Source organism: Tinamus guttatus, unplaced genomic scaffold, assembly GCF_059628265.1.
Source record: "Tinamus guttatus ecotype Peru unplaced genomic scaffold, ASM5962826v1 Tinamus_guttatus_pri_ptg000389l, whole genome shotgun sequence".
Lineage (NCBI taxonomy): Eukaryota > Metazoa > Chordata > Aves > Tinamiformes > Tinamidae > Tinamus > Tinamus guttatus.
The window spans coordinates 1,459,743-1,486,415 of record NW_028288923.1 but is presented as its reverse complement, the minus strand read 5'-3'; the positions used below and the strand labels follow the sequence as shown (position 1 = coordinate 1,486,415).

Here is a 26,673-nt window from a genome sequence, read left to right as displayed (position 1 = left end):
AAAATATTAATTTTAACCTCACCTGGAAACTAGCAAAAAGTGACTTGAATTTTCTTACCTATAAATCGATCTTAGCTTTTACCATGTTTTTGAGGAGTAATACTCAGTAATACTGATCCCATTGTTTCTATAACTAGTTTCCGTATACACAAATTGTAGATACTAGTAGCAAACAAATTTACTAATGAATAGTTCATTAGGTTAAGTTCACTACTAACTGATATATTTTCTAGCCACAATGACGCGCTAAAGTACAAAGTCAACAGAATAATTTGCATACTTACTGTAGTACATTTATGTACTTATTAAAACAATGTAATATTTTTATTGATTAACATAGCAGCAAATGGCTGTTGAGTTAGATTAAATACTGAATCACAGACAAAGTATTTTAATCAGACTCAGAAGCTATTTGCCCATATAATGGAAAACTATAAAGACGACAAAGTGCAACTTAAAAGGTCAAAAAAGGGAAAAGATATCTGCTTTAATGAATGTCTGATGTACACGATATAGATCTTCCCTGAAATTCTCCAGTAATCTGCTCTCTGGGTTAGATAAGATGTGAAAATAAAAGCATGTGTTGAAGAGCACACTTGGAGCCGTATGATTACTAGGAGGCTGAATAAGGGCTTCCTCCAGTCCATCAGGATGTGACTGAGCACCTGCCCCTGCAGCACCACAGCGGCGCTTGGCAGACTGGGCTGCGTAAGAGCTAAAGATGTTTTTGGGAAGCAAAAAAAAATCATAGCAAAATCCAACTCACCATTTTACACACCGAATGAGGTTTAACACTGAATTTTGGGTTCATTTGTTGTGTGCCCAAATTGTGCTCTTCACTGTTTGGACAGGCTAAAAGGAATGTATGGAATCACCAGGTAAGCCATTCTTCAACTCAACAGCAGCACCATACTTGATTTTGCCATTAATTAATGTACTCTCTGTCTTTCAAGAAAAAAACAAACACTAACTCAAATGATTTACAGCAAGATGAGGTATATTAAAGGAACTAATCACAGTTAGCCTCTGGGTAGGCAGCCTGATGTCACTTAAATCTCTGCAGTGGACAAATACCAAGAATAAGCTGCATCTGGAAGTGCATTCATTTTAAACGATTTTATGTGGAGATACTCTCTGTACTTCATTTCTAATTTCTGACAAGTTGAAATAACTTTTACTGTACAAAATTTTGTTACTACTTCTGTGACAGATACACACATATATCTATTTCTAAGAAATGGAATTCAGACAAGTTTAATTTGATGATCTCCTCCTTGCCTTCGTAATTTTTCTAAGTTCATTGTGATTTATGGATAATTGCCTCAAATGAATTAATATGAATGTGGAGGGTTTCAAGGATTAGAGGACACTGTTAATTAGCAATATAGTGAATTAATATGAGTTTGGCTATTCACTATGATTTATATTTTAAAGGCATTGTTTCAATATATGTTCTCAATATGAGCTCAGTTTTAATTTCTTCTTTAAAAAATCTCTCAGGAGAATTGTTCTATCTGCGGGTGCTAAGAGGAGATACAACATTAAAGAAGCATTATTTATACTTCTGTGTGTGGACAAAAAGAATGCCCATTGTCATTTTATCTGAACAATACGCTATCATTAGATTCTATATATTATTCTATCTGTAATATCTATCCACCGGAGAGTCTGTCGCCTTAATCAAAGGTGGTTTTACTTTACAAAAGATAAGCGCTGCTTTGGAGAAGTTACCACCTTTTTATCCAATATACTGCAGGTTTCGAAGAAGTCTTTGAACTAAAGATAAATGACAGAAGAAAATGTTAAGCATATTTTACATTCTGAAAGAGCATCCCTTGAATTTCAAGAGTGCTCTGAATCCTGCACCTGCTAGAAAAGAAGCTACCTGACTATTATTGAAAACAGGAGTGGTTGGATTGCAGAACCTCAATCTCAAAGAAGTTCAAATTCCCAGATCCCTTGGATTAAGTGATTAGATTAAATCAAACAGTGTTTTTTCTTAAATTTTGTCTTTTTTTCTTTTGTATAGTTCTTGTGTGATACCATGTGGTGTTATATTCTGGGATCGTTTTTAACACTTTAAAGATGAGTTTGTGCTGACTTAATGCATATTTTATTTATTTAGTATTACCTACAGTAAATCTGCAAGAAGGATTCTTGCTGATTAGTAGCTAACTGTGAATTAATTCCTACAGCTTTCCTCCATAACTTTAGCAATGTTCTTGATGCTACAACCTGTTGGTCATAGCAGACCACTCTTTTCAGACTCCTCTTTTCACTGCAGATTATTCTTTTCCATCCCCACACAAGTGGCAGAGTTGTTAGATAGCTTGAAGTTTGTCCAGAGACTGAAAGAAACAAATTGCTGACCCAAACACCATTTCTAGGTCCCAAATGAAGGCTTTTTCAACATGCATCTAACTTACTACAGTATTTGATGACTGACCCAGCATGCTGGCCCAAGCATTATTTTTGACTAGGAAATTGAAGTTGACAGAGTTTATTCTCAGAAGTCATTAATTAAATGTTTTTCTTGGCAGATTCATTAATATCAACACAGCATGGCCCATGTATTGACAAAGTGAGAGAAACTGTTTTCAACCACACAGCTCTGAAGACAGTAATATTTGGACCATTGGTAAGCATATATGAATCCCTCTTCTCTATCAATCCGACTTTACCTGACTTGTTTAGCAACAACAACAACAAAAGGCTGGGATAATACTTTATGTTTATATGACTTCTACATTTAATAGACAATATTGAAGTAAATGCTGTGAACAGAACAGAAACTGGAAAAGCCTATGACTCTAGGAATCTCAGATCTGCCATTCCAAAAAAAAAGTTATAAAAAAAGAGTTTCTTCACTTCTTATCTCCCTGAGAAACAGAGCCAGTAACTCTGGGAGTCTACAGACAGCTTCCCATTAGCCTGTTCTATACTGAACAGCTTGTAACAAGATTTGGGTATTACCACACCACTGTCAAAAATATTTCAAAGACTTTTACATCCAATTTCCTCACAATCTCATGGCATTCTGAGATCTGATTAAGCGTTTGCATAATACTAGCAAATTATATATATTTCTCCACAATTTAGCACATTTATTAAAATTCCATTCTTGCACCTTGTAACAAGATTTTAAAAATTCCTAACAATCAAAATGCTATTTTTCACCAACTGGGAAGCCTAATCAAGAAGGTACTGCAAGCTCCCCTGAATGGCCTCAATTCTCACAGCAATCAGCAGGAAAGGCAGGTGCTCAGTACCTCAGGAAGCCCTGCTCTGGGAACAAAATATTAAGATGTGACATTTGATATCTGGAGGCAGGTATTTTTCACTGCCCATTTTAGGGCTTTTTAGCTATTTAAAAGATATGGTAACAACTTAGTGCAAGTGTTTGTCAGCTCTGAAATTCAGACTGTATGTAGGTGTATAAATCTAGGAATGTAATTAAGGCCATATTTCAGGACTATATTAAGTACTTTGCCAATTATCATAATTTGGCATCACTTAGCAACTGTGCAATGACTCCAAAATTTAATTCAGATCATCACACATGCACACAAGACATCTTTTCTTCTTTGTTTGGCAGGAGTAATATGGAAGACAAAGTATCCATTTGATTTATCATAGTTCTAACTCTCTGTCTTAGAATAACGACATCTGAACAACACTATCCCGTGGGATTTGGGTATTTCTACATTTCCTTCACAAAGATTGCTCATTCCTAAGAAATAATTGATTGTTCCACTAAAAAGTAGTTCAACATATAGTGTACATTTTAGATAAGAGTTTTCTTTTGTTTGATTCGGTTAATCCATACAAATCCATACAAAACTTTATAATTTAGAAGATACCTTGGAAATCCTTAAGTTTTACGAGTTACTTTTTCGGTTCAGACCTCACTGCAACACAGTATCACATGAATGAAAAGCAAATTTTTCAGAACAATCAGAATGATAATTATCTTCCCTATCCATTGCAAAGATTTGATCTTATTTCACCGCAAGAGTTTGGCTGGCTATAAAAATGTACTATTTAAAATCATCACAATTTGAATGGAAGTTAAGGTCCTAATCCAGTATATCTATCCAATTTACTGGGACTTTGCTCCAAGTACCAGCATCCTGGCATACCAGAACAAAGAATAACTCAGAAAGGCAGTCCAGAACTTATGAAAATTAGATATTATTACTTTGATAGTTCTAATACATTGCTGAGTCTTATTTTCTCATTTCAAATAACAGGAGTTATGTCATTCTTCTGACAGTTTCCTCAGGAATTGTCAGTTAGATTAGTTTCCCAGTTTCCTTGGACTTCCTTCATTTTTTGGATGCACACAGCTTTTAACATTTGACCATGTCAGATAAAATAAAATAAGTGCAATTATATTAGTAACTGCTATATGCTTTCTAGGGCATCAAGCATGTATTTTATTATAAACAAGTATAACTTTTTTTTTTTTTTTTTTTTTTTTTACTATGCTACTGCGTTTGCTCAAAAGATGACTTTTTAGCTCTGCAGTACTGTCACTTTAAACTGGACCCTGGGTAATATGTAGGGCTTTGGGGATAAGAATAATACATTAAATTAATGACCACATTACAATCACACAGATTTAAAATATTGCTTACCCATGGCACTAAGAGGATTCCTTTCATCTTGAAAGAATATTTAAAAATTAAAATATGATTTCACAAGCATTAATCTGTATCTTATGCAGACCCATAAGGCACATTGTAAGTGCATTAATGCATCCCAGAGCTGATGGTTTATATGATGAGATGAGGTTATAATGAGCCACTTCCTAACAATACAACCTACTTCTGTGTTATTACTATGTATTTTTTCTTGGGAGCAATTTAGAACTCCCATAAAAGTAACATCAACTATCAACAATTCAAACTAAAACAAAGTATAAAGTTTTATAATGTTAACCTTTATAGATTATGACTTGTATTCAATTTATTGCATATGCAGCCTCTTTTTCCTTAGCAAAAAATAGTCTAAATCACTGGCTTGTTCTTAAAACAACCCACTTCAGAATCTTCCCATAGCTGAAGATCTTCTTGGGAAAATCTAGCTTTCTATAATACTTACCAGCTTTTGGGAATGCAGAGGTCTTTTCATCAACCAAGTGGTACAAATGAGAGTTCACATAAGCTTAATGAGATCTTGGTCAGCCATTTAGAGCTGTGTTATGGCTCCCCCACAGTCAAAATGATTTTGTTTTGTAACTAGTGCAGCTAGTTACATCTATTCACATCTTAGCATAAAAATCTGAATATTCTAATATATTGTGATATACTAGGAATTGTTATAGCAATGACACAACTTTTACAAAGAAGTTTTAAGTACTTTTTTTCCCATTTTTTTGCAGTAACTTTGAGAAAGTATTTGAAAGAACAGGTATGACTTCATCTCTTCACCCGAAGCAAATGCATATTCAAGAACTAAAGACTAACAGAATATATTCTCTTAAAATGTAAAAAAAAATGTTGATTGATAGCAAAATATGGATGTTTAGACTGCTGTCAAAATTAGTGCTACTGTCACAAAATAGGGCTTCTAAACTACATTCCTTGTTTAATCATACAGCTACTCTCCTAAGGCACTAGGTCCTTTCTGACATTGAAAGAGTTCAACACTATCATAAATTCTGTAAAAGAAGGAGAAGGACTTATTTTACACAGGAAAAGGCGAATGACTCTGCTGCTTCACCAAAAGTTTTCAGGAGGAAATTAGCATTCCAAAAATGGTAGTCATTGTTTTTTTTTTTGTTTCTGTTGTTGAAATTTAAACAATTGTTTTTATGTTCTAAAACAGAAACATTCAATTTAAAATACTAGTGGCTTTACCACAGCATTTGCTTTTCGAGTCTCCTTACTATACCACCATATACTAATTATATCCTTATGCCTCATTGATCAGGACATGAGAAACTTAACTGAACGCGTATTTGCTGCTAATCTGAAAATTATAAAATGCCCAGTCTTCCTCCTAGAAGACTTATAAAAAATTAATTCTGCAACACCTCTGTGATACGGAACTACTTCATAATTGCTAAAGGGATGGAGATGTTTAGGAAAGAAATGTAAGAAATGTCAGAGTTGGAGTAACCTTCTCCTTTTGTTTCTGTAGTACCATGTGCTATGAGCACACCCTTGTGCAAGTGTCTGAGGGTCTCAGCACTGCTCCGACGTGCTCTGCCGAACCTCTCCCACCTGCACGTGACGTGCAGCGCTCTCCGCCTGCGGCCAGGACTAGTGTGAAGGTGACGCATAAGGAAGCAGTGAAAAGCACGTACAGCACTTGTTCAGGCCCATCTCTACCATTTACTTTCCAACTAAAACAACAATCCTGCCACTTCCTTCCCCCATCCTGCCTCCCCCCCAAAAAAAAAAAAACAAAAAAAAAAAAAAAAAGGAAAACTTTACAGTACTGAAAGATTTCAGGAATATGCTAGTTTGATGAGTGATAGTTTATATTGGCATTCTTTGACGACACCTATGCATAGCCCTCATGCTACACAAATTATCCATTCAGGATAGGTCTATTAGTAAAGCGTAGTTCCTATTGCTGTGTGTCCTCATTCTAGATTTTATTTGTTTTCCTAAATTTATAAACCCTTTTCCAATGATGACCCAGTCATCCTCACTGCCACTGCTTTTAGCTTCATATATATTTTGAAGTCAATAAGGTGACATTATAAATATATATATAATGACAGGGAGAAATGTAAAGCCTTTTAGATGGCCATGTAAAGAGCAAGTTATATTTGTATCTCCTGTTCTCTTGAAGATGAAAATTACTTGAGCCAAACATCCAGGAAATACCTCCCTCTTCCTTCTCAAAAGAGATCTGGTAAGGAGAAAGAGAGGGACTGGGCATGCAGAGATGTGTGTCTCAGTCTCCAAGAAGCAATGCGGGTTCAAAAGGATCAGCAGATTTCTTTCTCCAAGGGCAACAGGTGACCTCCCGGAGCTACGTTATTTGGAAGCACTGCAAACCCAAGGCACAGGTTTGGTAGGAGCCACAACGGCCATAACCAAACCTTCATTTTGTTCAGGATCACAGCACATACTTGTTGCTTGTCCAGTAGATTCTCTGCAAGTGCTGTACCTAAACATAGTGTAGTCTTCAAAGTAATACCATATTAAAATATTTTAAAATGTCAAACACCTAAAATAATTATACCATCATGTTGATTATATTTTAGATATAATAGTTTCCTTTTTGAAGGCACAAAAATCATGCACTAGTTTGTTTTCCAGAAAGACTTGTACCACCAAGCTAAATGTAAAATTATAGCACCATCTACTGATGGAATTCTTCTTAAACTTCTCTAAACTAGAATGCTTTTTCCAATTTGAAGCCAAAGATGGAACAGAAATTTGCAGCAGTATTAAACCTGAAAAATCCTCCCAGATCACAACATTTTTTGGTTTGTTTTGATCTTGTTTTCTATGTTTGTCATAAATTCATGTGCTTTTATTTATGAGTATTCATGTTTTTGGGAGTCATATCTGAATCCTGTCTTGCATTTACGTTTTGTTCCCAATCTAGCAAAGATTTTGTTTTCTTTTATGATTTGGGGAGCACGGAATTACTACAGAAGACTGAAAAATACAGATAGAAAGCAAATACTAAGGTTTGAATCCATACACTTTAACCAGAGAGCTGGATTCTACAAATTAAATCATTGATTTAATTTGATTCTAAAATCAAGTTTGAAATAGAAGTGCAATAAATCCCTCTAGGCGATCTACTTTGTTCTTACTTTTTAAAACTCCCTCTTCAAAATCAATTGCTCAGCAGTGGCCTCGAGACATATCTGCAAAGTTGCTCCCTAATAATACTTTATTTTACTTTATTTATGCTTTTTCCCCAGCTAGAGTTCTTCCTAAGGGGTACATAGAGCCCACACTGTGTGGGAGACAGGCTCTCAGTAATGACTCATGGAAAAATGCAGGCCATTTGAACCATCAACAGTCTCAAGGTTCATAATAGTCTCCAATTAACATAATTTTTACATGGGTGGAAACAGCAAACATTCATAAAGCCTTCTGAAGGAATTACCAAGGAACCACTGCCCTTCCTGTGATGTGACAAGGCACAAGGGCAGCAGTCAGCTCTGCAGCAAGCTGGACACATCCAGAACCTGACAAAGAGCATGGGGACAGCAGCTTTACAGGCAAATACAGGCAGCTAAATGTGACTGTAAAATGAAGCTTCCAATGCAGATTGTTCCAGGCAATGCATGAGACTAGGGCTTGAGAATTTCTCTGTAAATAACATAGAATCCAAAGCAATTTCAGAAGTGCACCAGATCATTCCTTCCCCTACTCCTCTCGCCTGTCACAGCCATGTGCTGCTACTGGAACCTGTAGGTATCTGAGGGCAGTTTATGCTTCAACCAGATGTTCCAACTTGGAGCAATGTGAAATTATTTCCTATCCCTGACCCTACTTTTGGTTCCTAGTATTATTAATGCTTTTCTGGAGTGTTACAAATGGATTTGGGTGAAGAAAGGTATGCATATTCTATGGAAGATTTTAAGGATTTGCTTGTACCAAAATGAGATAAACGCATCCTAAAATGTTTAAAAGAACAGAACTCTAGAAATTGATAGAATTTAACTGAATTACAGGAATAAAGTGTTCTTCCTGGGAATCTTAGCAGTATGGGATACAACCGATAAGTTTTTCCTTGGTTTCATCATTACAGAACCACAGAATGATTAAGTTTGGAAGGGGCCTTTGGAGATCATCCAGTCCAACACCCCTACAGAAGCAGGGACATGAGCTCACACTGGCCATGATCACTCCAGGTGGATTTTGAAGATCTCCAGAGAATGAGACTCTACAACCTCTCTGGGCAGCCTTTGCTCATTGCTTTTTGTGTTGAGCACTAAAATGCAAAAATATGTCGTTTTCTGCCAACAACTCCCTTTGCTTTTCAGTCTCAGTGGTGCTGTGTCATGGCCAGGCTCCCTGGATCACCCCATGCTGTGGGAGATGCTTTTCCAACGCATTGGCTTAGGCAGCTGTGTATGAGTCAGGCAGTTCTGAGGCTCCTCAGCCGGAGGAGCCTGCACACACATTGCCACACATTGCACTGACCGGAGACATCTGAGGCTCCCCAGTTCTGTCACAGCCATGTGGTCAAATCACAGACATCCTCAGAGGCTACAAGCTGGGATCTGAGCCACAGCTGGTGCTTCAGTTAAGGATCTTCCAAAGCGATGATTTCCACAAAACACCTATTTTAACAGATCAGTACTTCCTAACAGAAAACCCTTTCACACAAAAAAATCCTGATGAGCCCAGGCGACAGGATCTTTTAAAAGCGCTTTGGATAACCCACACTGATTGCTTCTGACTTGACAGTAGCATCTTACACTTGAAGGCTTTGTTAGGAGTATAAAAGACATTCAAGCAATTCTGTGCAAAATATGTATTGATGCTTTAATGGCATGTCTCATTTCCACTGGTTTTGTGCAGGTCATGACTAATTCCTGTTTAACAAGTGAAGCCCTTTGCTGATATTCCTTTGCACAAAACACCTCTACAAACTGCTCAGTGATACGACCTCATAAAAGCCCTTGGCTGAATCTGCTAATTGAGCACCTGGAAGCTCTGGGAAGTCCTGCGCACAGCTCTGCCCCTGTGGCACAGCACTAACCCAGCAACTCAGAATGCTCTTGTACCTTTTCATCTGACCTGCATCTAAATCTCCCAATTTAATTTTTTTTCCTCTTTGCAGAAGCCCATTCTTTCCCTCCACTCCTTCTTCTACTTCTGTGCAGAAGCTTCTGCTTCTGTGACCTTGTTTTAACCTATCCATAATTGATATGAAAAGATAGTGGCTGAACATTAAAGTATTTATATCTGTTTATTTAAACTGATGAGCAATTTTTATCTAAATTCAAAAGTATGCCTGGAGTATGCATAGCAGCATCTTGGTTATGGCTATAATATATTAATACATTCATTTTTAATTCTCTAAGCATTGCTGACTTGCATTTTCAATATTATCTTTACTGCTCATTTTAAAGTTTTGTTCTAACACTTTATAAAGACTCACAAAAGTTCTTTCATTTAACAGTTTCTCTCCATGTGGGGTTTCATCCTTTTTATTCTTCTCTTTTGTAGAATACAAATGCCATGACCCGCAATGATCCTGCAAAGAGCACTTCTCATGTATATCATGACAACTGTAACCACACACACTCCCAGCTCCGCTCCAGTCGGGAAGACACAGGAGCCCACAAAGGAATTTTATATGTGCTACCCCCACTGTTTTACTGTGTGATTGAAGTAATACCTGACTCTGAAATGTTGATAGTCTTTAGAGGTCATGTCGGTGACAAAGAATCACCTACGGCTTTCTGTATGCATTGGGACTAAGATGCAAAAAGCATAAAGTCATTCTATGGAAAAAAATTAAGATAATTATTCTCCATTTACTCATTTATTCATTTATTTATCATCAGCATATTCCACTTTTTTTTTTTTCTGAATGCAAGTCATAATTTATTTCCTCTCATCTGTTCCTCCTACTCTTAAACTGCTTCCTGTGTGTTTCCAAGTATTGCAAAGAAATATACACACTTCTGTCATCGTGTATGACAAGAATGCATTATCTGTGCATTTCTTGAATTTAACTGCTTGTAGTGTTTTATGGAGCTGAGCCTTACTGTGCATATACTAGTATAGTTACATTATATTATTAAACTACTCCACTGACATAAACTAACTGAGCATTTGGCTCCACAGTTGAATTTAAATGTTTGGCAAAGAATTCAGTTTATTCAACAAACTAGCATTTGACTAATTTGCTGTAAGGAAATGGAATCTTGAATTTGTATAGAAAAATGAAGAAAATTACATTGTTGCATATTAACAAGAAATACTGCATTTGTAAATATATACATAAAAATACATTGCTCGATAGCTGTAAAACATGTAAAACACTTGCATAGAGCTTTTTAGAGGTATTGGCTTTTATTCTCACTAATTGTGAGAGACCTTTTTTTTGGCCCATTCAAGTTATCTGAATCCCCAGAAGGCATTAAATATGCTGTCTGATTTCAAATCAGTTGATTTACATCAGTTTATAGTGTCCCAGAGTCTATATCAACCACCAACTCAGCTGGAATATATATAAAAATATAAAGAACAAAATATGTTTTTTTTCTCTATCTAAAAGGATGCAATTTGAGGGAAAATGTGAAATTGAAAAATCTTGCCTAAATTTAATGAAGACAGTTAAACTTCTTTTCATGTGTGTGAGATATAAATTTAACAAATGAACTCCATTCATTTACATGATGAATGACTATTCATATGCAAGCTCTTTATTATGTCTAGCAAGCAAGAAAATAGCTCTTTTACGTGCCTCTGCAGTTGTTATTGTTTTTCCCTTTTATTCTCGTGTTTAGTTTCAGCAGGAAAATATGACAGCTATTGTATGCCAGAAAAGTGATAATTAGTCTTATATGACTGTCTTTATGTTGCCCTGACTTTTCTAAATGCTATTTTTGCATAGTTAGCTAATTCATGAAACTTTGCATAAGATTTTTAATTTTAAGAAAACTTCCAGGCGAATCAAACTGCTTCACACTTCTAACGTACTATCCCCAAATATCGCTATTTTTTCTTTCTTTCATGTAAGAATAGTGAAAAGATGAATATTCCAGATTTTACAAAGATTGAAATATTTCAGAAAGACTACAGTAAGGAGACTGCAGACTGGACAAAGACAGATTTAGTTCTCAGTTTATTTTCTGTTGGACCAGAAAGGAGAAACCTGGATGCATTTTTAATCCAATGTATAAACCTGAAGTTGAACACACTTGACTTAACCTTACGAATATTTTAAAGATGATACCAGCAAGGAAAGATGCTCCAAAACTTCTGGAAAATTGAACACTAAGCTATTTAGAGAGTATTAAGCAATTTAGTGAAAGCTCACTGATTCTTCATTTCTAACTTGCCCATTTGGAAGTTGGCCAGACTATCAGCTGGACATACTTGGTACAGTTTGACAAGTGAGTGAACACGCAGTTTTGCATCAACTGACGATGGCACACAAAGTAATCCAGTAAAATACTTCCAAGGCTGCATTGCAGTGTAAGTGTGCATGTCTAAAATTTAGAGCCTCAAATTCCTGACTGCATCTAAATGCAAACGAGCTTCAAACATATCTGTAACTTTCAAATCAAAGTTTTTCAGATGTATTTGTGCTTATGAATTTTTGTACAAACCAGGTCTAAGATGCAGACACTCAGGAACGCACACAAAGGCAAGAGTGACAGGGCAGCCCTTCACTGCGGTGGGCCCTGAGGGGCCCACCCTGCAGCTCCTCTACCAGCAGCACTTCAAAGGTAAGCACTGAAAAAATGTAAGCTCTCTATCTATCTAATTCTCCAAGTAAAATACCAGTAACCCGCAGTCCTCCTCATGAATCACTAATCCGTAAGAGCTGGGTTTCAGCTTCCCTCCCGACCTGACTTTGCGCAAGAAAATAAGGCCTGCTTTTTAAGGAGGTGTTGTAGCGGTTCAGAGTGTAAAACATTGATATGAATCTCTGGAATAGAACTCATACTTCAGTCTACTATGTGGTAGAAAGCGCTGACACCAACCACTAAGACTCACTATATATTTTGTAGTTTAACTGGTAACTTGAATGTAAAAGCCTACATTTTCCCTTAGATGGAAACACCTGTTTTGTAGTTCCCTACAATACTCCTTGATGTTCAGGGCATTCTTCCAACCTCTGCAAAAAACAGTAGATCTCAAGGCTCTTGATTCCTGAAGGCACTGTCAATCACGGTCTTGAACAGAAGCAAGAGAGTTACTTGATCGTGGCAACAGCCGCCCAGCCAGACACTCCACAACAACATCTGAAATTCAGCAGGAGACACGGCCTCACTTGAAGTTGTGCCCTGATTTGGCAAAAAGCCTCAGTTCCTGCTGAATTCCTAAAGGTACTGGAAACACCAGCATTTGCTTAAGGTAATACAATACAGAGCTACTTCTGAACTCTACCTATAAAAACAATTCTTTAAAAAGAAATAATAAACAAGAGAGTCTTGACAACCTCCTGAAAGACTGCAACATAGATTTCAACAATGTGTAGCTAAACCTGCATTTCCAACTTCCCTGATGCATGTTCTACTTGTTCAGCTATAAGCTTATTTGACCAGAGCACTTGTCAGCAGGTAGACACAACTACTCATTCTTCTACCAGCCATTAAAAGAAAGGAGCAAGAACTGAATTTTATGAAGCCTATACAGGGCTTGGTTAGAGATATTAAATTGACCTGTGTAGCTTCAATGGTATAATAAATGGATTCCAGATTTCAGATTAAGTTTTACAAGATGGATACAGAACTGCTCACAGCCTGATGCAATGCACAGAAACAGAACTCTACATACCAAGGGAAGTTTGGATACAAACTAGCTTTAAACATCAGATCAGTTGAGACTGGTATTTTTAAATACATTTACATAATTCTTTAATGAATCTTGTCTATAGACAGTGAAAGTCCACACATCTCATTTTAGATGTCGAATTCCTTTTTTTTGCATGTGGACCTTAGGGCCAAAATAGGCAGAAAAGCAGATAAGAACCTTTCAAAACTCTGCTGTCCAAAAGATACTTAGGAAATACCATTTGTTACTAATAGCACAAACAGGTCTATTTCATTACACTGCTTCTACATTACAGACCAAGCAACCCTAATAACACATGAGAGAGTTTACATTGCAAGATCTTTTGTCTTCTAAAACGCACCTTAATATTGTACCAAATCAGGTAAGCCACCAAACATCTTACTGTAAATTAAAGGCCAGTTATGAAACTAGATCCCATTTTATATTTCTTTAAGGGTTGTTACTGAATGGAGTTTTTTTGCATCACGGCCAGGTTGAATTCAGTATTTAAATTAATTATGACAACCATATAAATTAGACATAAGAGACTTCTAAAGCTAATTAGAGTCTGAGAGTTTTAATTTGATGTCTGCCTTGGTGTAGTATCTGCTTTATGGATTAAATTAATAAAATTAAGACTGCATCATTATAAATTTCCACTTTCATAGTTCCATAAGTTTTACAATTACATGCCATATTTAAACGATAATTGAATGAAAGGAAATTGTTACGTTCATGTCTGCTTTCCCACAGACTTTAAAAAGTACCTCCTGTTTTTTTTCCACTACTAAGTACAATTTAGCTCTGACTTAACAGGTAAATGGGCCTAATAGCCATTTTGAATCGGGGTTCTTTTTAAAGATACCTCCTAACAAGTAATGCATCCAAATTATGATTAAACTAGAAGAATTGTATGATCACTGTCATCACAAACCAATTCGGGGCACTAAGGAGAGCGAAGATGTACTGATTTATAACCACTACGAATGTACCCCTTTCCCTATTAGTTGGTTAACAGTTCTGCGTGCAAGCTGGTACATGTCAAAACATACTGTTTAACACACCATAACCTATAACTTGATTTACTTGCAATACTTGTTTTGACACCAAAAACCCAAACCTTAGCAATCAAACATAATATGAGAAGTTTCTAATATGATTGAGATTGTCTTGTACTATCAAATATACTTTCAGCAGAGATACAACTCAGCATAATGTTTTGAAATAAACTTCAGGACATTCCATGAAAAATACACTTAAAGGGAAGAAAAGAATTATTTTACATTTAAATGAAGATATAACACCATGCGACAGAGGATCACAGTCCTGGCTTGAAGATTTGCTTTTGACATTTGTGTTTTAACAGGCAATTAAAATTTAATTTGGCCTATGATGAAAAGCAAATCCTTTTATCCCATAGCTGCAGACACAGGAGGAACATATTGTGTTAGAAAGTAGCACTGTAGATTGAGGTTTCATATTTGGTTCTTGTGATGACATCCAGAAAAAAGAGAAATACATATATATATATACAATAGGAAAGTTTAAGTATGCAGGCCTCAGCATCATTTGCAATTCAATATATAAGCTATTAATTAGTAGAATGTTTCAAATGGAAGCTATAGCTCAATCTGAAGTACTTGGAGATCTAGCATAGCTACTGAACAGAAAAAATAACAATGGAGTTATTGGTTGTATGATAAATGCAAAAGCAAACCTTAAATCAATTCATTAAAAAGTTCTTTACATCCTAAAAAAAAAAAGTTTAATAAGAATAAGATACAAGTCCTAAGTGAAACTATTGGCATTTCAACAAAATCTACAATCCAGCTTTCCAAATCATATTGCACAGCTTTTGAATTCTCAAGTTTTAAAGGCCCCAAAAAATTGAGAACCAGATCAGAAAAATCCATCTCTGTAACAGCTTTCTAATGTCATAAATAAACTGCAAATAGCAAGCGGGCATAGAAGGCTAATGAGCTGCATAGCAGTCAGACTTCTACAATAAGAGTCATTTGGCTTTTGTCACCTGTTCAGCTTTTCATTTCAGTGAGGTGGACGTCAAACCTGCGCAAGAAGCTGCAGACAGGCATCAACGGCAGCGGCCTAGTGATGGGAACAGGCCTGTACCCTGAGAGGCACTAACCAGCAAGACAGTAAGAACACGTCAATGAACTATATGGAAGAAACGGTGAAGCCCAAGGGCTCTGGAGAACAATATGCTTAAAAGGGAACTAGAATCTACCATTCCAAGTAAACATTTTTGTGCATTATTTTGAAATATTATTAATATTTATTGTATGCTACTCAAAACCATTCCTAATTTCAGTAATTTGCACTTTACTCCTCCGAATACTTATATTTTTAGCCAACAATTACAAAATAAACGTGGACGGCTTGAATCATGTACCAGAAGCACAGTCAATTGTGGACTAGATTATTCCCATTTTCAAACACCAGCTAAAACCTACAAGGATTTACTGTTTTCAGCAAGCTCCTGAGAACAGCCAAGATTTAAGTAAATGAGCTTTTTATACTGTTGTTATGGGTAGAATCCTCCAATTAGGTTATTTTTTAAGGATTAACCTTCTGCATTTTCATTACAACTAGAATTTTGACTCCTGTCTCCAAGATGCAGACATGTCTCTCTCCAAAAACACAGTATAATCCATGTCCTGTTAATGAGGCTTTAGTACAAATTCTAGCAGTGATAATACCTGAAGTAAGCACTGGAGTTGAGAAGGAAAATATACCTAGCCTTCCAAAGACCTCTTTTATCAAATCTGTGATTTATTTGATTTTCCTTATGAATGGATGTGAACTAGGCCTGATATTCTTAAACTCTGCCCAGTGCCAGTCCAACACATGGGTGGTCTGTTAAGCATTTTGTAGAGCCACTTGGTGAACAGCAGGTCTTGTTCTCAGTGGAGCTGCACATGATGTGGGCAGTGCAGTTTGCGTCCAGGGCGCTCAAGGTTAATTAGAAATTTTAATAAGTTTAATCACTATGGACTCATTTGATACTAATGGCCATGTCACCTGTAATTCCATATACAATCCATTGTAATTTAGGATTAATTAATACCTGTTTATCCGAGACCATTGCCATAAATTTCAATAAAGGTGACATACACTGGGCTAAAAACATATTTTAAACAACAGATCCAAAACCAGAATTGTTGAATCATTTTATAATGTTACTATATTGTGATGGTTTATAGTTTTCTGTGTAGGGGGGGAAATTAGGTATAGCAATAATTGTTAAAAAAATTGAGTTCTTTTGAGAGTCATACAAAACATTAAAAATACAGATTACTATTCTTTTACATAAATGACAGGGAAGAGTCGTATCTGTTCTTATCACTGTGCTGCAATAGGCAAAGCAGCTAAGTTTTCAATAATAATCATGCAGTAACACTCATATTCATGTAAAATAAAAGTATTTTTCCTCACGTAAAAATGCTATTAGCCATATTTGAAGGCATTATGTTCAGATACCATTTTTTCATTTCACTAAATGACAGCCATTAAATGTAATGGCAACTGCATGACAGGGATATTTTTATTACTTCAAAAGGAAGAAAAGGATTAAAATGAGTTTATTCAAAAGTGTGATTTGTCAATTTTTTCTTATCAAGGACTGAGTGGGACAGCTTTTAAACCTAAACACTGCAATCTGACCTCCTATTTGAATAAGTTAATGTGATCCAGTGTTCTTAGGAAAGTAGTGAAACCTATCTTTTATATGCAGAAGTCTCCCAGGAGGAATTTATGCTTTCATACGGTCAGCTGCGAGGTGCCATTTCCTTTTCATCATTTCTGCTTTTATCATATTGTAGTTCCTGACAGCTTAGAGGTTCTTTTCAGTATCTGGTGTGTGAGCAACTATATAGAGATATTCTTTGTATGAAAGATTTCTTTCCAGCCTCCTAGGTTTTATAGTCAAATAGATTTCTGCTGCCAGAAATCCCTCTCTCGTATTCAAGAGTGACTAATCACCATATTTGATATAGCAAGCATCTTACCCAAACATCAAAAAGAACTATAAATGGCTATCTTAGAGCATTAAAGAAGGATTTTGCACACATCAGGTTCTAGCATTATGTACCCTAGGAAGTATCCTGAAAATGACTTTATATATGTACATATAGAGAGAGGTAACATCTAGCTGGACAAAATGCTACTAATTAGGGTTTTACTTTGAAAGTTTATCCTGGTCCTAGCAGCTGTTTTTCCACAGGAAATAAAATCATGCGTACAGCTTGTTACTTTGTTTTCTTTTTAATTCTCTGCAAATATACTCTTAATTTGCTTACACTGACTCCTGTTTAGATGCTTATATATTAAAAGTTGTATTCATTCAAAATCCATTACCTATTAATAGAATAAAATAATGAAAACAATATTTAGCACCTTTTGTACAAAATTATTTAAAAGTTTTCCATCTTTTGGTTATCTTATTACATAAACTCATCCTTTCGGGTAGAAAACTTTTTCAGGAACTAGAAGTTATGCAGGGCAGTATTCTCAGTAGCCTGGAACAACTCTGCTGAACTGAACACAGAGGCAAATGTCATTAAGCTTAAACTTGGTAGAATTAAATTAAAAGACATTAATACTACCAGATCAACAAACACACCCTAATTGAAGGTCATTGGATAGCTTTTCCATATTAAAAACTTCCATATGAAAAATATTCCATACTGCAGCTTATACTGAAGTTTCTGTCATTGAAGGTTACTTCTCTATTGTTGCACTGTTGCAAGTCAGTTTTAGGGCTACTAATATGCTTAATATCATACAATCTTATCTACAGTATAGGACATATGCAAAGGAAGTTCTGCAGTTCTCCAATATTGTTAAAGTAACAACTGGCAAGAAGAATGTCATTGCTAATGGTCTTTACTTAAATCTACAAGATGATAACACGCAAAGCAACCCAGTGTCTTATTTGCACCATCTTAATTAATATAATGGCTTGAGTTATATTATTAGTAAGATAGGTGTCCTTGGTACAACTCAACTTTAAACATGAGTTTATTCAGATTTCATTATCCAAAATCAGTTATCAGTATAAAGATATTCCATCCAAAATGGAATTTTGTATGTAAACTGTTTTACATTTTTACCTTTCCAAAAAAATTGAAAATTACAAAAAGCCAAATTTTATCAAAGAAAACAGTATCAGTCAGACCTGTCAGCTTTGATAGCTTTAAGGTATAAGTGACTAAGATAAATTACTTACTCACTGAATAAATCATTTCTCATCATAATTTGTGTATATTGCTGGACTTTGCAATTAAGAGTGACAGCCGTACGGCTTGTCCAGAACTAATTGTTATAAATACACCAGATGTTGTAAAAATCTAGACATGCTAATTGCAAAGGAAATGGGGAAGATACCACAGGAACACAGAAATTTGTGATTTGATGGCTATATACCTGAATTTTTATAAATATATAAGATGCTATTTCCATTTGAATTTTTAAAAAATGTCTTAATTCTAATAGAGATAGAGCACATTGATAGATACACTATTAAATAGCTAGTGGAGATTTTGCTTCAGGTTAAATAAGAGAAATTATCTTCTTAGGGAACAGAATCAATTTTGTTTCCCATGTCTGGGCCTTTCAAAGGCTTGTAAGTGCCAACTTTACAAGGAGTTATGCTTAAGCATATCTCTACTATTGTCATGAGCATTAAGCTAAGGCTCAGAGCCAGAAATGATAAAATAATGACCATTTACAGAATGCTGTTGGCTTAAGCCAGACAACTTCTACAGACAACTGGGCATAATAGTTTATTTTATAAATACTTCCTTTACTGTACTTACAAATTGTACATAAACCTCAAACTGGTTTAGTTCCTCTGTGAGGAAACTATTTTCCAGGACATCTAGTGATATATATGCAAATACTCAACCACCAGTATTTTGTGATCTTTGCTTTTCTGGATTCAAACCCACATTTTTATTTAGAGCTCATGGTTGCTTCCTAACCAAATGCTTTTAATACAATATCTTTTTTTTTCTACAATATTCAAAGAAACTTTTCCCCAAAAAATATTTTGCTGTTGATATGGAATGAATGAATCGGTTGCTTTTTCATAAACAGAGTAAAAGCCTGCATGTGTATTGTCTGGAGCAGATGTTACATGAATAAGTGTGCTACCATTAAAACATTCACACTAATCAGATCTCTATTTTCTGTTCTGATTAAGACTCTCAGTATTTCCCTTATTATTTCCTTATTATTATATGCTTTATTTAAAAAAGCACAATATTTTGCTTTTTTTTTCTTTTCTTTTCTCTCCCCCATAACTCTGTTTTAAGATTCAGCTGTTGCAGTGAGATCACCACTAATTAAGCAGAGTCAATCAGTTTCTTAAATTGCAAAGCCATATATATTACAACTGTTATCATCTCAAATGTAGATGTACTATAAAACACTACTGAATCATGCAATTTTAATACTGTGTTTATGTTCTGAGCAAGGAAACAATTTCCAGACACTTTAACAAAGTGCCTGATGACTTTTCCCAACTCTTGCCTAACAGAGAAGAATGGTACACATACACACTGAAGACTTTCTTGCTACAAAATCTTGAGAAGATCCCTTAATTTTATCAAGATACAGGGAAATGAAAATGGAAGCGAATCAGTTGTTGGCTTGCAAGAACACCTGGGAAGATGGCATTATGGACAAGGGAAATGAAGTAGTTGCTTGGAACTTCATCCAATGGACCTATATGCTAACTTCCCCTTAAAATCATGAGAAAAGGACTGACAACCTTTGGAGGTTGGAGTGTAATGAAATGACTCTAGAGTATGTGGCACACCATGCCTGAAGACTAAAGCAAATAAAACTTGAGAGTCTGGGAAAGTCTGCCTTACCTCAAGAGAAAATAAGTTGTCATGAAAGGTTTCATCTTGCTAAGATGCTACCAAGAAAAACATTTTCTCTGTAAATTGATACGACATGTACCAAAATAGATCAGAGCTGATTCTAAAAGATGTTTGATGCAGAAAGAACTCATGTCATCAGTTGCTTTTCAGTGTGAAAATACAAAAACTTTTTTTTTTAAAAAATTTAATGTCTTATCCTAGAACTAAGTTATTATTTCAGAGACTGATTACATTAATCCATCTCTTCACAAGATGCACATGCAAAAACATTGCCCACAAGTTAATTAGGAATTTTGAAAGTTACTAATTTCACTTTCCAGCTGAAACATAACATTACTAAGACTGTAGACAAAGGCTAAGAACATATGCTATTTGATGCCTTAGAGAAATCGTGCTATGCAATAGGTGTTCTGAAGTCAGAGGATCATCAGAGCCAAAGCTCTTAATACACTGCTTTACTCTGTCAAGACCTCAGGCTAGAGTTCCTGATATGCCTGAAGGTAGAACTTGCTTGTTCACACACAATCAAACACACACTGCATCATAATGACTGCGTGGAAGATTGACGTCTGTAAGGCGTCCCCGCGAAACATTCCTCTAAATTCTGATTATTGCAAGAGTCTCCGCTGCACAACAGTCTCCGTTGATGATGGCAGTTGCCGCAGCACGGTGCCTCAGGCTTTCCTGCCCAAGGTCATTCAGCAGGTTTTTGTTTGCCACATTTATGTTTATTGTTGCCTTTACCCACAAACACAATCCAAGCAGTGCATTGGTGACTTCTCTGTAGTAGTGGAACAGAAGCCAACAAGAATTCAACAACAAAATACAGTAATCCTTACACCTACGACCACAGAACACTTTACTTACAGCACATTTCCTTTTCACCCTAAAAACACAGGTGAGCAAAATCCCCCAAAATGCCACCTTTAACCTATTGTTTTACTGATTGGCCTTACAGTACTGGATGATCACTCAAAACTGCAGCTCCTTAGAATCAATAATATCTAGCCCAATCTGTATGTTTACGTACGTAGCCAGTTAAATAGTGAGTATGCAAAAATGAGAAATTGTGGGAGTTTTGGAGGCCAATGTGATCCAATAGTAAGATACATAAAGGTTTGCTATCACAAATGTTTGCTTTTGAAAAACATGGAGAGAGGTGCAGGCACAGCTAGAAGAGGCATTAAGGAAAAGAAGTGAGCTGGAAAAAAAATGTGAACAAGTTCTTGTGTTTTAGTAATTAACTGAACTAGCTGCAGTGTTTTCCTTTATTTTGCTTAGTTGCTATTGCGGTTACTTTCCTGTGATACATTTGAATTTCGGTCTTCGAAGACTTTGAATAACAAACTTATCAGAGGAAGAGTCATGTCCAAATGGACACATAAATAATAAACACACACAGGCCCAGGTCTCAGCATTTCTTCTAAAAGAACTGCACCTCAGGTCTCTAACTCCCACTGCTGCCCACCAATGGTCCCAGAGCAAAGCACTCCCAGTCAAACAGTAGCCACTCCAGCCAACTGCCCACTAGCTTTTTGATCACACTGACCTAATGTTTGGCAGCATACGTGCTTGCTGTCCCTGAGGCTTTCAGTGAAGAGGAGATTTGGAAAAGCTTTTGACTAAGCTAGCAGAAATTTCAGAATACTTGTCAGTTGTGGGAATCAGCAGACTTGTCTGGAACATATGGTTATGTTATGAATGGCAGCCTTTTTAAGAGAATTTTTTAAATTCTACTGCAATAGGTCAACTCAAAGTATCTCTGGTACTTCATTTTGGAATCACAGATGGGGGAGATGAGCATAGATAAAGTTCCATAAAAGAACTTCAATTAAGCTACTTGGTTCAAGCCACAGAAAGTCATGAAGACACAAAATATCACCAATTTACTTACATATGAGATGTGCAGATTTATAAGGCCTGGAAAGAAACAGAAACTGCTGTTTCATGTCTCACACAGGTTCTTTATGCTGCACAACAACAAAACAAGCACTGATGATGTTCTTATGCATCTGATAAACAGGTTGTAACAGTTGCTACTACTGTCTAATGAAACTAAAAAAGACAAAGAACAGTGAAGTCAGACGTCATGTTTGTTCCCACACTGGTAACACATTAACGACACTATACAAAGCAATATAAAGATGATGCTTTTACCTTGTTATTACTTTGATAAAATTTCTTTCCCTTTTTACCATGATTGGACAGGGATATTTCCTTTCACAATTTTTAGGTAGTCAGTAGTGTTCAGTTTATGCTCATTTCCAACATCTTTCATCTTTCAGGAAACTTTTTGGAAAAGATTTCATTTCTCCCTTTTCAGAGTTTCAGAAGACCTTAATCACTTCTTCTTGCCTGCTTACAGCATACTTGATTGAAAAGATGGTGAGAGCAGCTTAATGATTTACTACAAGTGCCACCCTTCTAGAGGTTGAGCTGTTTGCAATCCCATACCTAGTTTTGATAACTTATAGCAGAGCAACCTGGGCTCAAACTTCTGAGAAAAAATCTTAGATAGGACAAGTTATGAGAAAATATGCAAAGCTGTGATACAAACCAGGCTGAAATTGTTAAAGATATGCCAATCAAGCCATTCTGTACTGGCCCGTTCCAAGAGGCAATGGTGACTGACCCTTCTGATCTGAGTGATCTGGCTGGCAGAGACTCCTTCACTGCACTGCTGGAAGTGGAGCAAGTCCTTAGCCAGTACTTAGATTGTCTTAGTATTATCTCCCTGTCACACAGAGCCTGCACGATGCCCATACACATGAGCACCATGCCCTGCAACACAACACATCATAGTAAGAGCTGTAAACCTGAATGAGAAGCAGGCAGCGCCTGCACAGCAGCCCTCAGCATCAGCAGCAATCACTATCACCTAAAAACATTAAAATAATCAGCACTGCCCACATGCTGGGCTGACCGGAGCTTCAGGACTCATTTAGAATGGAATCAAGCTAGTAAAGCTCAGAAAGTGGGGAGAAGAAGCTTCTTTAACCTCTCTCTAACAGCATCTGCACACCAAAATGTCTTTGTGCGTTATGAACTGTCAAAGTATATCTTTTATTTTTGTATGACAGATATTCCAGAAAAAGAAATATGAAACTGTACTAGTAAAAAAAAGTCAAAAAGTTTATTAAGTTCTTTTTAATGGATTCCTTAAGGCATTTTTTTTTTTTCCAGTCAAAAACTATGATGCAAGACTTTTGCAAACTACACAGAAAAGGATCCAGGGGACCTGTTTCTAAGGACAACAAAGTATCAGCAAGTTTGCCCAAACAAAGTGGTTAAATTTGGACATTCCTACCTCAGGATTTCTGAGAACAGATGGCAAGAAAGAACAGCATTCTGTCTCTCAGTCCAGCAAAATAATTGTAGCCTAAAGTGCAAAAGGAGGAACTGAATGTATAAAACCACCAGGTGATTAGTTAGAGAATGTAACAACTCAGAAAGCCTAAAGTACATAACCTATTAGTGCATGAAGAAAGGATTAAACAAATTTATGATGGACAGCAGGAAATTAAGAAGTACTTTCCCCTCCCAGCTTCAAGGACCAACTGTGATTTTTAATTAATACAGAACTATGCATTTGCACACACACAAACACACACAAATTCTAGTAAAAAAACAAATAAACTAATGACATGGAGAATAAAATGCTGGACACTTTCCAAGTACTGAATTATACAACTCTTAAAGGCATTGAAATATACTGTGCTTGCGTATTGAATTTGCATTTTGCATCCCATAAGAATTTTATCTTATATTAAATGCAAACAGAATATTGACATCAATTAAGAGAGACAGTTATGTTTTTAGAGATACATAAAGTTTGTTGAGGTGGGTTGTGCACAAATTAGGTATCTAGTTCTGGGTTGAAGTGTTGGAATGAGAAAACACCTGCATTTTCTTCCTCCACAGTCCAGTGTTACTGATTCACTGAAAATCCATTGAAAACTAAAATCTCACACTAACGGCTTCCTTAAATGCTGTGCAAAGATGCTGTGTTTATACAGTTATAAGTTCAGGTGCAGTCATAGAAGTTGCAAATTCACAAATATTTTTTCCCTTTCTTTATATGCCACGGTTGCTGTGGCTATCTAAGAAGTTGCAAAGGATCTCTTTCCCTTTGAGGTCATATTCAAACCCTCTACATTGAATTTCCAAAGCATTTTGTTAAAACTAATTTCTTTATTTCATCACGGTTATGGAATTTTGCACAACTGTTTTTCAGTGACATTAAAGGAGCAGCCCCATTGACATCATAACCACTCTGGCACTTGCACTGACACTGTAATGAGTCCTGTGGGGCTCTTACCACCTCGGTGGAAGTAAGAGAGATACTTCATTGACATTGTAATAGCTCCAGTGCCTGCAATGTGCTGGTAATGGCTCCTCTGGGGCTGTTACCGCGTCAATGGAAATACCTGAGAAACTTCCATTGATTTTACAGAAGCACTTTCACCAATATTTTAAGCAAAACAGCAGAAGTTTGTCCTGAAAATGAAATGATCAAGCTCAACAGAAAATGTTACAGCCCTCAAAGACAAAGCAATTTTCAGGAGACTTACATGTTTGTTTCAACTTCTCTGAAACATGCGCGTGCATATAAATACCTCCTAATTTTCAAAAAGCGACAGATAAAAGCCACCAAATTGAGATACAGACACAGAGGAAAAGTAACTAAAACAACTTCTTCTCCATAAAAGAACAGTAAACATACTTGCTCATTAATATTTGTAGTTAGAATAAACTTAGATTTGGGAATGAAAAGTAGGAAGAAAACATTATTATTTTTGACCATAACCTCCCCCTCTCCCCACAAAATCACAAAAAAATTTAGTATGTCAGTAGAGCTGCTTGGTGAGTCCTAGGTACTACAACAACCACCCTAATATATTCCACGGGTCCTAATTCTACTGTATTTAATGACTGTATTTTTCTTCTGCTTAACATTTACTTAGAACTTGAAAATAAACTTTTATTTATTTCAATGTTGTGAAAGAAGGTTGTGCTATAAAACTCTTGCAAACCATAACATTAAATAGTGTGTCTTCAGCCATCTGGGAGACAGTTGCACAAGTTTGTACAGAGCTGCAAAGAGGTGATTTCTATGCTATGCCTGAAGTGCAGCAGCTTCAAGCATCTTGAAGATGACAGAACTTGCTGCAATCCAGATTATGGTAACAGAATTTCAGGACAACTAAATTTAGTAACCTGGAAAAAAAAAAATCTTTCAAGGGAAAGTAACAGAAACATAGAAGACAATACGAAATAAGTTTAAGCAACATTTCGTCATAGGAGTAATTAATACATTTGAGAAGAAGGCAAAAACAACTGCTTTATTACATTTGGATTTCTTGCACACAGATCAGAGGAGCAGCGAAAGGAAAATATTGACTTTATTCTAAGCAGGAGCTCCAAGCAAAAGCTAAACTACAAATGGGTTTTGCAACTGCCAAGAGGCTGAAGATCTGGAAGTTCTGGAAAAGTGAAGTCCTGGAATTATGTTAGATTTAGAATCTGACCTCTCCCCAACAAGCCAGAGGAGAATAGGGTAGTGATTTTATAAAACCCAGAAATAAGCCTGTCAGTTATATTTTGCCTTGCAACAGAAGCTTGTGAAAGGGTGGTGAGGGGGAAAAGAAGAAAGAAGAAAGATCTGGTATTATAGGAGTTAGCGACCAAGATTATATTACCAGGTTATCGGGGGAAAGAAACATATCCACTAACTTTACTTGTGGCTCAGGAGAAGTCAAGATTATTCAGGGAAAAAATTTGAGAAGGAAAATCAATTTGTGCTTCATGAGAACTGGGTCTGTGAGAAACACTGCACACGGCTGTTGCTCTGAAAAAAACATTAAGTGCAAAAGTCTGGTGACAGCTATGGAGAGAAAAGAATCCTCAATTTCTAAACAGACTTGGAGTAATAAAGATTAAAATCAGTAGGAAAACATTTTCCAGGAACTTCAAAATTTGAGGATGAGGAGGGCTGTGTCTCCGCCTAATGTCAAGTATCTCTAAAGTAAGATTCGAGACAGGATTTGAAAAGAACCACATACAAATTTGTATTTTTTTCAATAACTGTCTCTGATGATTATTTTACTGGAGTCTGCATTTTTTATTAAAGAAAGGTATTAATGTTTACACACATGGCATCTGGATTAAATGAAGAGCTGCTGAAAATATACCATTAATTTAGAAAAGCATTAACAAACAAGCGTGTTCACTGAAGAATTTAAGCATATGCTGAACAGTCTTGAACTTGACAGAAAGCAGGAGCACTTTATAGCCGATACCGAAAGCTGGTGAAAACCCCTAACAGG

The 26,673-nt window shown here is 36.1% G+C and overlaps 1 long non-coding RNA gene across 1 annotated transcript in view; it reads right to left on the bottom strand.

Moving 5' to 3' along the window:
* The window catches only part of LOC148593462 (uncharacterized), a 624,849-nt gene extending 599,270 nt beyond the window's left edge, over positions 1 to 25,579 (bottom strand). The window contains exon 1 of the long non-coding RNA XR_015913713.1: positions 25,565 to 25,579. This is a non-coding gene — a long non-coding RNA (uncharacterized LOC148593462). The remainder of the gene's footprint in view (positions 1 to 25,564) is intronic.
* Positions 25,580 to 26,673: the final 1,094 nt, after the last annotated feature.